This window comes from Triticum aestivum, chromosome 7D (assembly GCF_018294505.1).
Source record: "Triticum aestivum cultivar Chinese Spring chromosome 7D, IWGSC CS RefSeq v2.1, whole genome shotgun sequence".
NCBI classification, from domain to species: domain Eukaryota; kingdom Viridiplantae; phylum Streptophyta; class Magnoliopsida; order Poales; family Poaceae; genus Triticum; species Triticum aestivum.
Window position 1 is genome coordinate 218,756,088 of NC_057814.1, and position 9,650 is coordinate 218,765,737.

Genomic DNA, 9,650 nt, shown 5'->3' on the forward strand with positions numbered 1-9,650 from the left:
ATTATGGCTCTCTCAAATAGGTGTGTCCAGCAAGGATGATTGTGACACACTAAAAAGCAAAACAAGAAAAGACTCATATAATACAAGATGCTCCAAGCAAAACTCATGATATGCGACGAATAAAAATATAGCTCCAAGTAAAATTACCGATGGTCATTAGAAGAAAGAGGGGATGCCTTTTGGGGCATCCCCAAGCTTAGTTGCTTGGTTCTCCTTGAATATTACCTTGGGGTGCCATGGGCATCCCCAAGATTAGGCTCTTTTCACTCCTTATTCCTTCATCCATCATGATCTCACTCAAAACATGAAAACTTCAATCACACAAAACTTAACAAAAACCTTCGTGAGACTCGTTAGTATAATAAAGCAAATCATCACTTTAAGTACTGTTGCAAACCCATTCATATTTTATTATTGCATTATACCTATTGTATTCTAACTTTAACAATGTCTTATACCCCCCGATACAATCCATAGATTCATTAAAATAAGCACACAATGCAACGAAAATGGAATCTGTCAAAAATAGAACAGTCTGTACTAATTTGGACTTTGACCATACTTCTGTAACTCCAAAAATTCTGAAACATTAGGACGACGTAGGCAATTTGTATATCAATCATGTGTAAAAAATCAGAATTTTATCACACTCCAATGAATTTTAACAATTCTGCTACTCGACGCAAAAGTTTCTGTTTTCCAACAGGATCAAATCAACTATCACTCAAACCATCCTAAAGGCTTTATTTGGCACAAACACTAATTAAAACATGAAAAACACAATCATTACAGAAGTATAATTGTGTATTTATTGAAGTACAGAAAGAAAATCAAATTTATTAGGTTGTCTCGCAACAAGCTCTTTCTTTGTAGCCATTAAGACAGGCTTAAGGTTTCAACGATGCTCACACAAAAGATAATAATTGAAACACAAAGAGAGCATCATGAAACATGTGACAAACACATTTAAGTCTAACTCTATTCCTATGCATAGGCATTTTATAAGCAAACAAATTATCAACACACGAAATATTTAGCATATGCAAGCAAGAAGGAAGAAACAATGACAATTTAATCATGAAGAGAGGTAATTTAGTAACATGAAGATTTCTACAACCATATTTTCCTCTCTCATACTAATTACTTGTAGGATAATAATCAAATTCAACAATATAGCTATCATATAAAATTTTCTCTTCATGATCTACATGCATAAAAGTCATATAGTCTTCCAAAAAAGTGGGATTAACATCAACTAAAGTCGTGACCTCTCCAAACCCACTTTTATCAAAAAAAATCATAAGATTGAACACTCTCCAAATATGTGGGATTATTTTTAGCTAAAGTTGACATTCTTCCAAACCCACTTTTAATATTATCGCAAGCATATTCATCATGAGGTTTAAATAAATTTTCAAGATCATAAGAATCATTATCACCCCAACATCATGATCATTGCAATAAGTAGTGGACATAGCAATATTAGCATCCCCAAGCTTGGGTTTTTGTGTATTATTAGCACAATTGACATTAATAGAATTTATAATAACATCATTGCAATCATGCTTTTCATCCAAGGAGCTATCATGAATCACTTTATAAATTTCTTCCTTTAACACTTCATCACAATTTTCAGATTCATGAATCTCAAGCAAAACTTCATAAAGATAATCTAGTGAACTCAATTCACTAGCAATTGGTTCATCATAATTGCATCTTTTGAAAATATTAGCAAGTGGATGAGGATCCACATCAATAGATTTTTAGCAAGCGAAGATGCAAGCAAATAGAAGACACGTGGCAACACAAGCAAACAAGCAAAAAAGCTCCATAAAACTTTTTTGAAGTGGGGGAGATGAAAACAAGAGGAAAATGGAAAATAAAGTAATTGCAAGGAGATGAGAGCTTATGTGTAGGTACTTGATAGATGTTGATGATGTCTACCCGGCAACGGCGCCAGAAATTCTTGTTGATTGCTTGTATCTGCGTTGGTTTTTCCCCGAAGAGGAGAGGATGATGCAACACAATAACGATAAGTATTTCCCTCAGTTATGAAACCAAGGTTATCAATCCAGTAGGCAAACCAAGCAACACTATGTAAACAGCACCTGCACACAACAACAAAAACTCGCAACCCAACGTGTAAGAGGGGTTGTCAATCCCTCCTTGGTATTGAGATAGATTAAATTGTATGAGATTTCATAAATAGATCTAGCAAGAACACAAAATAAAATAAATAAATAAAAAGTGCAGCAAGGTATTTTTGGTTTTAATATGATAGGAAATAGACCCGGGGGCCGCAGATTTCACTAGAGGATTCTCTCGAGAAAATGGCATACGGTGGGTTAACAAATTACTATTGGGCAATTGACATAAGAGCAAATAATTATGACGATATCCAAGGCAATGATCAAGTATATAGGCATCACGTCCAAGATTAGTAGACCGTCTCCTGCCTGCATCTACTACTATTACTCCACACATCGATCGCTACCCAGTATGCATCTAGTGTATTAAGTTCATGGAAAAACGGAGTAATGCAATATGAACGATGACATGATGTAGACAAGATCAATTCATGTAGGAATAGACCCCATCTTTTTATCCTTAATGGCAATGATACATGCGTGTCATGTCTCCTTCTGTCGCTGAGATTGAGCACCGCAAGATCGGACCGATAACAAAGCACCTCTTCCCATGGCAAGAAAAATCAATCTAGTTGGCAAAACCAAACCAAAGTTTTGGAGAACAAATACGAGGCTATAACAATCATGCATAAAAGAGTTCAACAAAGACTCAAATAATATTCATGGATAGATCTGATCATAAACTCATAATTCATTGGATCCCAACAAACACACCGCAAAAGGTCATTACATCAAATAGATATCCATGAATATCGAGGAGAACATTGTATTGAAGATCAAAAAGAGAGAAGAAGCCATCTAGCTACTGCCTATTGACCCGTAGGTCTGTGGTAAAATACTCACGCATCATCAGAGGGGCAAGGGTGATGATGAAGAACCCCTCCGGCAGAGTGCCGGAGAAGGCCTCTAGATTGGATCTCGTGGTTCTAGAACTTGCGGCGGCTGGAATTGTGTTTCATCGACTCCCCTATGGTTTTTGGGATTTTAGAGTATTTATAGAGGAAGAGGTCAGTGGAGGGGGTGCTTGTGGGCCGCACTACCCTGCAGGGTGCGCCTGGGGCCTATCTATTTACTTTTATGTTGAGTGATCACCTTCTCAAATAAGCACCAGTCCTGAGAGCACTATTGTCATTCTCATGCACTGTGTATAGTTAATGTTGTGTGCATCATGACTGGATCTCTTCTACCATGAATTACAATGTTTAGTCTCTCCTTGAACTTTGGAGGTGCTCTGCATTTATATTTTGTGGTCTCAGAAAGGGCAAGCGAGATACCATTATTGTTATATTATATCATGATTGTTTTGACAAAGTGTTGGCATATGAAATATTTCATTATTGCTCGTTAGTTGATTATGCCATTGATATGAGTGAATATAGTTTCTAAATGTCATTGTTTGCATGGTAGTCATGATCTTTGCTGAAAACCTAGGTATTATTTAAGCATATATATGGACACAAGAACAAAAGAGTTCGTAAAAGTTTTTCTTTATCACTTTTAGTTTGTCAACTGAATTGCTTGAGGGCAAGCAATGAGTTAAGCCTGGGGGGGGTTGATACGTCTCCGTCGTATCTACTTTTCCAAACACTTTGGCTCTTGCTTTGGACTCCAGTTTGCACGATTTGAATGAAACTAACTCAGACTGACATTATTTTCAGCAGAACTACCATGGTGTTGTTTTTGTGCAGCAATAAAAGTTCTCGGAATTGGACGAATTTTTTTCGGGAATTATTTTGGAATAAAAGAAAAATACTAGAACCAAGACCCACTGGAGGGGGACCCCAGCTGCCCACTAGGCACCAGGGGACGCCACCCCCCTCTAGTGCGCCTTGGTGGGTAGTGGGGCTCATGAGGCTCCGCTGACCCTAATTCCAACTCTATAAATTCCTATTTTTGGAGAAAAATCAGAGAGGAAGTTTCATCGCGTTTTACAATACGGAGCCGCCGCCGCCTCATATTCTTCATCGGGGGCCTGATCTGGAGTCCGTTCGGGGCTCTGGGAAGGGGGATCTTCCGTCTTCGTCATCATCAACCATCCTCCATCACTAATTTCATGATGCTCACCTCCGAGAGTGAGTAATCTCTTCGTAGGCTTGCTGGACAGTGATGGGTTGGATGAGATTCATCATGTAATCAAGTTAGTTATGTTACGGCTTGATCCCTAGTATCCGCTATGTTCTGAGATTGATGTTGCTATGAATTTGCTATGCTTAATGCTTGTCACTAGGGCCCGAGTGCCATGATTTCAGATCTGAACCATTTATGTTTTCACCAATATATTTGTGTTCTTGATCCTACCATGCAATTTATATGCACCTATTACGTATTATGACCCGCATACCCCGAGGTGACAACAATTGGGATTCTTTCCGGTGATGACTGTAGTTTGAGGAGTTAATGTATTCACTATGTGTTAATGCTTTGTTCTGATTCTCTATTAAAAGGAGGCCTTAATATCCCTTAGTTTCCTTATGGACCTCACTGCCACAGGAGGGTAGGACAAAAGATGTCATGCAAGTTCTTTTCTATAAGCACATATTACTATTTACAGAATACATGCCTACATTACATTGATGAACTGGAGCTAGTTCTGTGTCGCCCTAGGTTATGACTGTTATATGATGAATATTATCCAGCGTTATCACCGATCCAATGCCTACGAGCTTTTCACATATTGATCTTTACTAAGTTACTACTATTGCTGCTACTGTTACAACTGCTACAAAACAATTACTACTGCTGTTACTATTACTATTGTTGTTACTATCACTGCTATCACTATCAAATTACCATACTATGTGCTACTGATCACTTTGCTGCAGACATTTAGTCTCCAGGTGTGGTTGAATTGACAACTCAACTGCTAATACTTGCAGTTTCTCTCCCCTCCCTCCTTCTCTTCTTCCTCCTTCATTCTTCTCCCCGACACCGGAGTTGGGTTCCATTGCTCTAGTGGCCGGCGACACTCCGGTGGTCTTCTTGGGCGGGCGTACCCATGTATGGGGTCGTCGGCGACTGGCTCACCTGTTGGTGGGTGGTAGGAGCCGGGGGGTGGCTACTGGTGCCGCTGCCGCGGCAGCCGAGGACGGTAGCTCCGACACAGGGTGGGGCTCCGGTTGGGTATTTGGTCGGGCGAGGGGGCTGGCGTGCTCTATGGTGTGTGGTGCATCTCGTGGATGGGTCCACATGTGCCGGGGTTGGGCGGGGGAGTGGATTGGGGCGGAGGTTGTGGGCGAGAGCAAGATATTCTCTGCAAGTGCTTTTAAGTAGTGATAACAGATAGTTTTGTAGCAACGTAATTCATGACAAGTAACTAGTAACAATAGTAACAAGAGTGCAGCAAGGTGGTCCAATCCTTTTTTTAGCAAAGGTCAAGCTGAAAGTACTTCTTATAGTGAGTAAAGCGTTCTCGAGGACACATGGGAATTCTTGTCTAGTCATGTTCATTATGTTTAGTTGATTCACATTCACTACTTTGATAATTTGATATGTGGGTGAACCAATGCTAGGGTGTTGTTCTTACTTGAACAAACAACCTACTTATGATTACCCCCTCTTGCAAGCATCCACAACTACGAAAGAAGAATTAAGATAAATCTAACCATAGCATGAAACATATGGATCCAAATCATCCCCTCACGGAATAACTTACAAACTAGGGTTTAAGCTTCTGTCACTCTCGCAACCCATCATCTACTTACTGCAGCCCAATGCCTTCTCCTTGGCCCAAACATGGTGAAGTGTCATGTAGTCGACGTCCAGACAACGCCACTAGAGGAAGAACAACATTGCATCATCAAAATATTGAACGAATACCAACTTCACATAATTACTTGTAACAAGACTTCTCCCATGTCCTCAAGAACAAACAGAACTAATCACAAATAATATACATATTCAAGATCAGAGGGGTGTTGTATATGATTAAGGATCACTAGCGTCAACTACAAGATGTAATCAACACTACTATTAACCCACATGTACCAATCTGAGGTTTTGAGACAAACATTGAATAGACGAGACAAATATTAATGAAGATTGGTCCTCCCATGATGAGAGGATCGTTGGTGATGTTGATAGCTTTGATTTCCCCCTCCCGGAGGCAAGTATGCTTGGCGGAATCGCTCCGCTGGAGAGCAGAAGTGCTCCTGCCCAGGTTCCAGCTCGAGGCGGCGACGCTTCATCCCGAAAGTCTTCTCTCGATCTTTTTCTAGGGAAAATGGCATCATATAAGAGTAGGAGGGCCATAGAGGCGTGCTGGTGGGCCCACAAGATCACATGGCGTGCCCAGGGGGAGGGGCGCGCCACCTGAGCTTGTGGCTCTCATTGGTGGGGTCCCTCCTGGTGATTCTTCTTCAAGTGTTTTTTGTTAATTCCAAAATAAATCTCCGTAATTTTTTAGGTCATTTGGAGCTCTAGAAAATATCTATCTCTGCTATAGCTCTTTTCAAGTCCAGAATTCCAGCTACAGGTGATGTCTACTATGCAACTTTATTCTTATAGACTCGTGTTGGACCTCCAAGCGCAGAGTTTTGTAGGATATTAGCAATTTTCCCTCAAGTGGATGACCTAAGGTTTATCAATCTGTGGGAGATGTAGGATGAAGATGGCCTCTCTCAAAAAAACCTGCAGTCAAATACAAGAAATCTCTTGTGTCCCCAACACACCAAATACAATGTTAAATTGTATAGGTGCACTAGTTCGGCGAAGAGATGGTGATACAGGTGTAGTATGGATAGTAGATATAGGTTTTTGTAATCTGAAAATATAAAAACAGCAAGGTAGCAAGTGATAAAAAGGAGCACAAACAGTATTGCAATGCTTGAAAACAAGGCCTAGGGTTCATACTTTCTTTAGTGCAATCTCTCAATAGTGCTAACATAATTGAATCATATAACAATCCCTCAACGTGTGGTAAAGAATCACTCAAAGTTCTTATCTAGCGGAGAACATAAGACGAAATTGTTTGTAGGGTACGAAACCACCTCAAAGTTATCCTTTCCGATCAATCTATTGAGCTATTCCTATAAGTGTCAAGAACTGCCCTAGAGTTCGTACTAAAATAACACCATATGATACGCATCAACCAACTCTAATATCACCTAGATACTCCAATGTCACCACAAATATCCGTGAGTTAATTATACGATACGCATCAAACAACTTTGGATTCATAATATTCAATCCAACACAAAGAATTTCAAAGACTGCCCCAAGATTTCTACCGGAGAAAGTAGGACGAAAACGTGCATCAACCCCTATGCATAGATTACCCCAATGTCATCTCGGGAATCCGTGAGTTGAGTGCCAAAACATACATCGAGTGAATCAATATAATACCCCATTGTCACCACGGGTATTCATATGCAAGAGATACATCAAGTGTTCTCAAATCCAACAAGTATTCGATCCGATAATAGTGAAACCTCAAAGGTAAAAATTCAATTCATCACAATAAGATAGAGAGGGAGAAACACCATATGATCCAACTATATTAACAAAGCTCGTGGTACATCAAGATAATGCCAAATCAAGAACACGAGAGAGAGAGAGAGAGAGATCAAACACATAGCTACTAGTACAAACCCTTAGCCCCGAGGGTGGGCTACTCCCTCATCATCATGGTGGCCGTCGCGATGATGAAGATGGCCTCCGATGATGATTTCCTCCTTCGACAGGGTGCCAGAACAGGCTCCTGATTGAGTTTTCATGGATACAGAGGCTTTCGGTGGCGTAACTTCTCATCTATGGTTATTTCTGGGGGTTTATGTATTTATAGGATTTTTTGGTGTCGATCTCACGTCAAGATGGGCTTCGAGGGGCCCACTACCCACCAGGGCGCGCCGGAGGGGGGTGGCGCGCCCTGGTGCCTAGTGGCCAACTCCTTCACCTCTTGGTCCTCCCACGAAGCTTCTAGTGCCTCTTTTGTTCCAGAAAAAATCATCAAAAAGTTTCGCTACATTTGGACAACATTTATTTCTGCACAATAAACAACACCACGGTAATTCTGCTGAAAACAACATCAGTCTGGGTTAGTTCCGTTCAAATCATACCAAAACCACATAGAATTGTTGTAAACATGGTATGAATACTTCATAAATTATAGATACGTTGGAGATGTATCAGCCGACAATCTCCCTCTTCATATAAATCTTTCATAAATAGATAGAAAACTCATTAGAATTGCCTCATGAAGTGAAATATTGACCCACAACATTATAAATAACAGTAGGAAAATATGATGCAAAATGGATGTATCAGCAGGCGCCGGCTAAAGTCGGGCGTGGGAGGGGTGGCTGCTCGGGCTAGGGCTTGGGCAAATGCCACGAGGAGAGAGTGAGTGAGGTGCGAGTGTCGAAGTGGTCGAGAGGGGTCATGGCCACCATGACGGTCAAACCGCGTCGGCGCCGTGGCGGGGGTTGCGATGCTCACTCCGCTTCAATGGGCGGTGGCTGGTGGCAGAGGACCAGGACTAGGTCATAGCTGCCAGCTCGAGGAGGGGCTGGAATCGAGCTGGCCAGTGCAAACGTCCTACAGAGGGGTCATGGTGGCGGCTGGGGCTCGGGTGGCAGCTCTGCTGGTGCCGGCTAGCGATGATGGGCACGTGCTGGCCTTCTAGAAGGTCATGGGGCCTAGGCTACATGGGTGACACCTCAGACGCATCCAGGGTGGAGGAATAACGAGGGAAGTCACAACCGCGCAGTAGAGTGCGCGCTTTGGCATGATGTGGAGGTGGTCACCACTGGCATTACCATTTCTAGCAGCCTCCAGGCTGCCAATTCGTGTCTAGGGTGTGTATTGAAGGTCAGATAGTGTGTGTATGTGTGTGCATCTAACCCAGGATGAAGTAGTGGTGTGATTCATCCATTTTTTCCATCCTGGCAGTAATCTTGTGGGCTCGATGCAGTGCAATGTATTGTGATTCAAGTTGTGTATCCATGTCTAACATTCTTCACTTACTAGGATGCATCTCTACACCAAATTTCAGCCCCAACAGATTCTTCAAGCGTGCACTTCCTTCATAGCTTGAAAATTTGGGCAGAAACTTAGATTTGGGCTGTGATTTTGTGTGGCTTTGAATGACAAAATTTGTGATGTATTTTGGTCATGTGTGACTACTAGGTACTGCTCAAATTATTTGACAATTTTTGAACCTACCGAAATGGTAGTTCCTTCATAAGAGTGACCTAGGTCATATTGACTTCAACAATTAAAACAAGAACTTGCCTTGCCCTAGTTGATCCAATATTTTTACCAGAGCTTACAATAGGCCTATTGATGATCCCCAATTAATTCCATCAATTGTTGATGTGCCTAAGTATTATTTGGATTTATTTCTCCAATCTGTCCGAAATTGAATTTGTTTATGGAAGAGAAATATTGCATTGGACTTTGCAATATTGTGTCACTCCTTTGATACAGATGGAGCGGAGGGTCTCTTGAACTATTGGGGTGATATAGCTCAATAAAGAAAGTAGGGTTCCTTTGTGGTAGTCAGAGCTA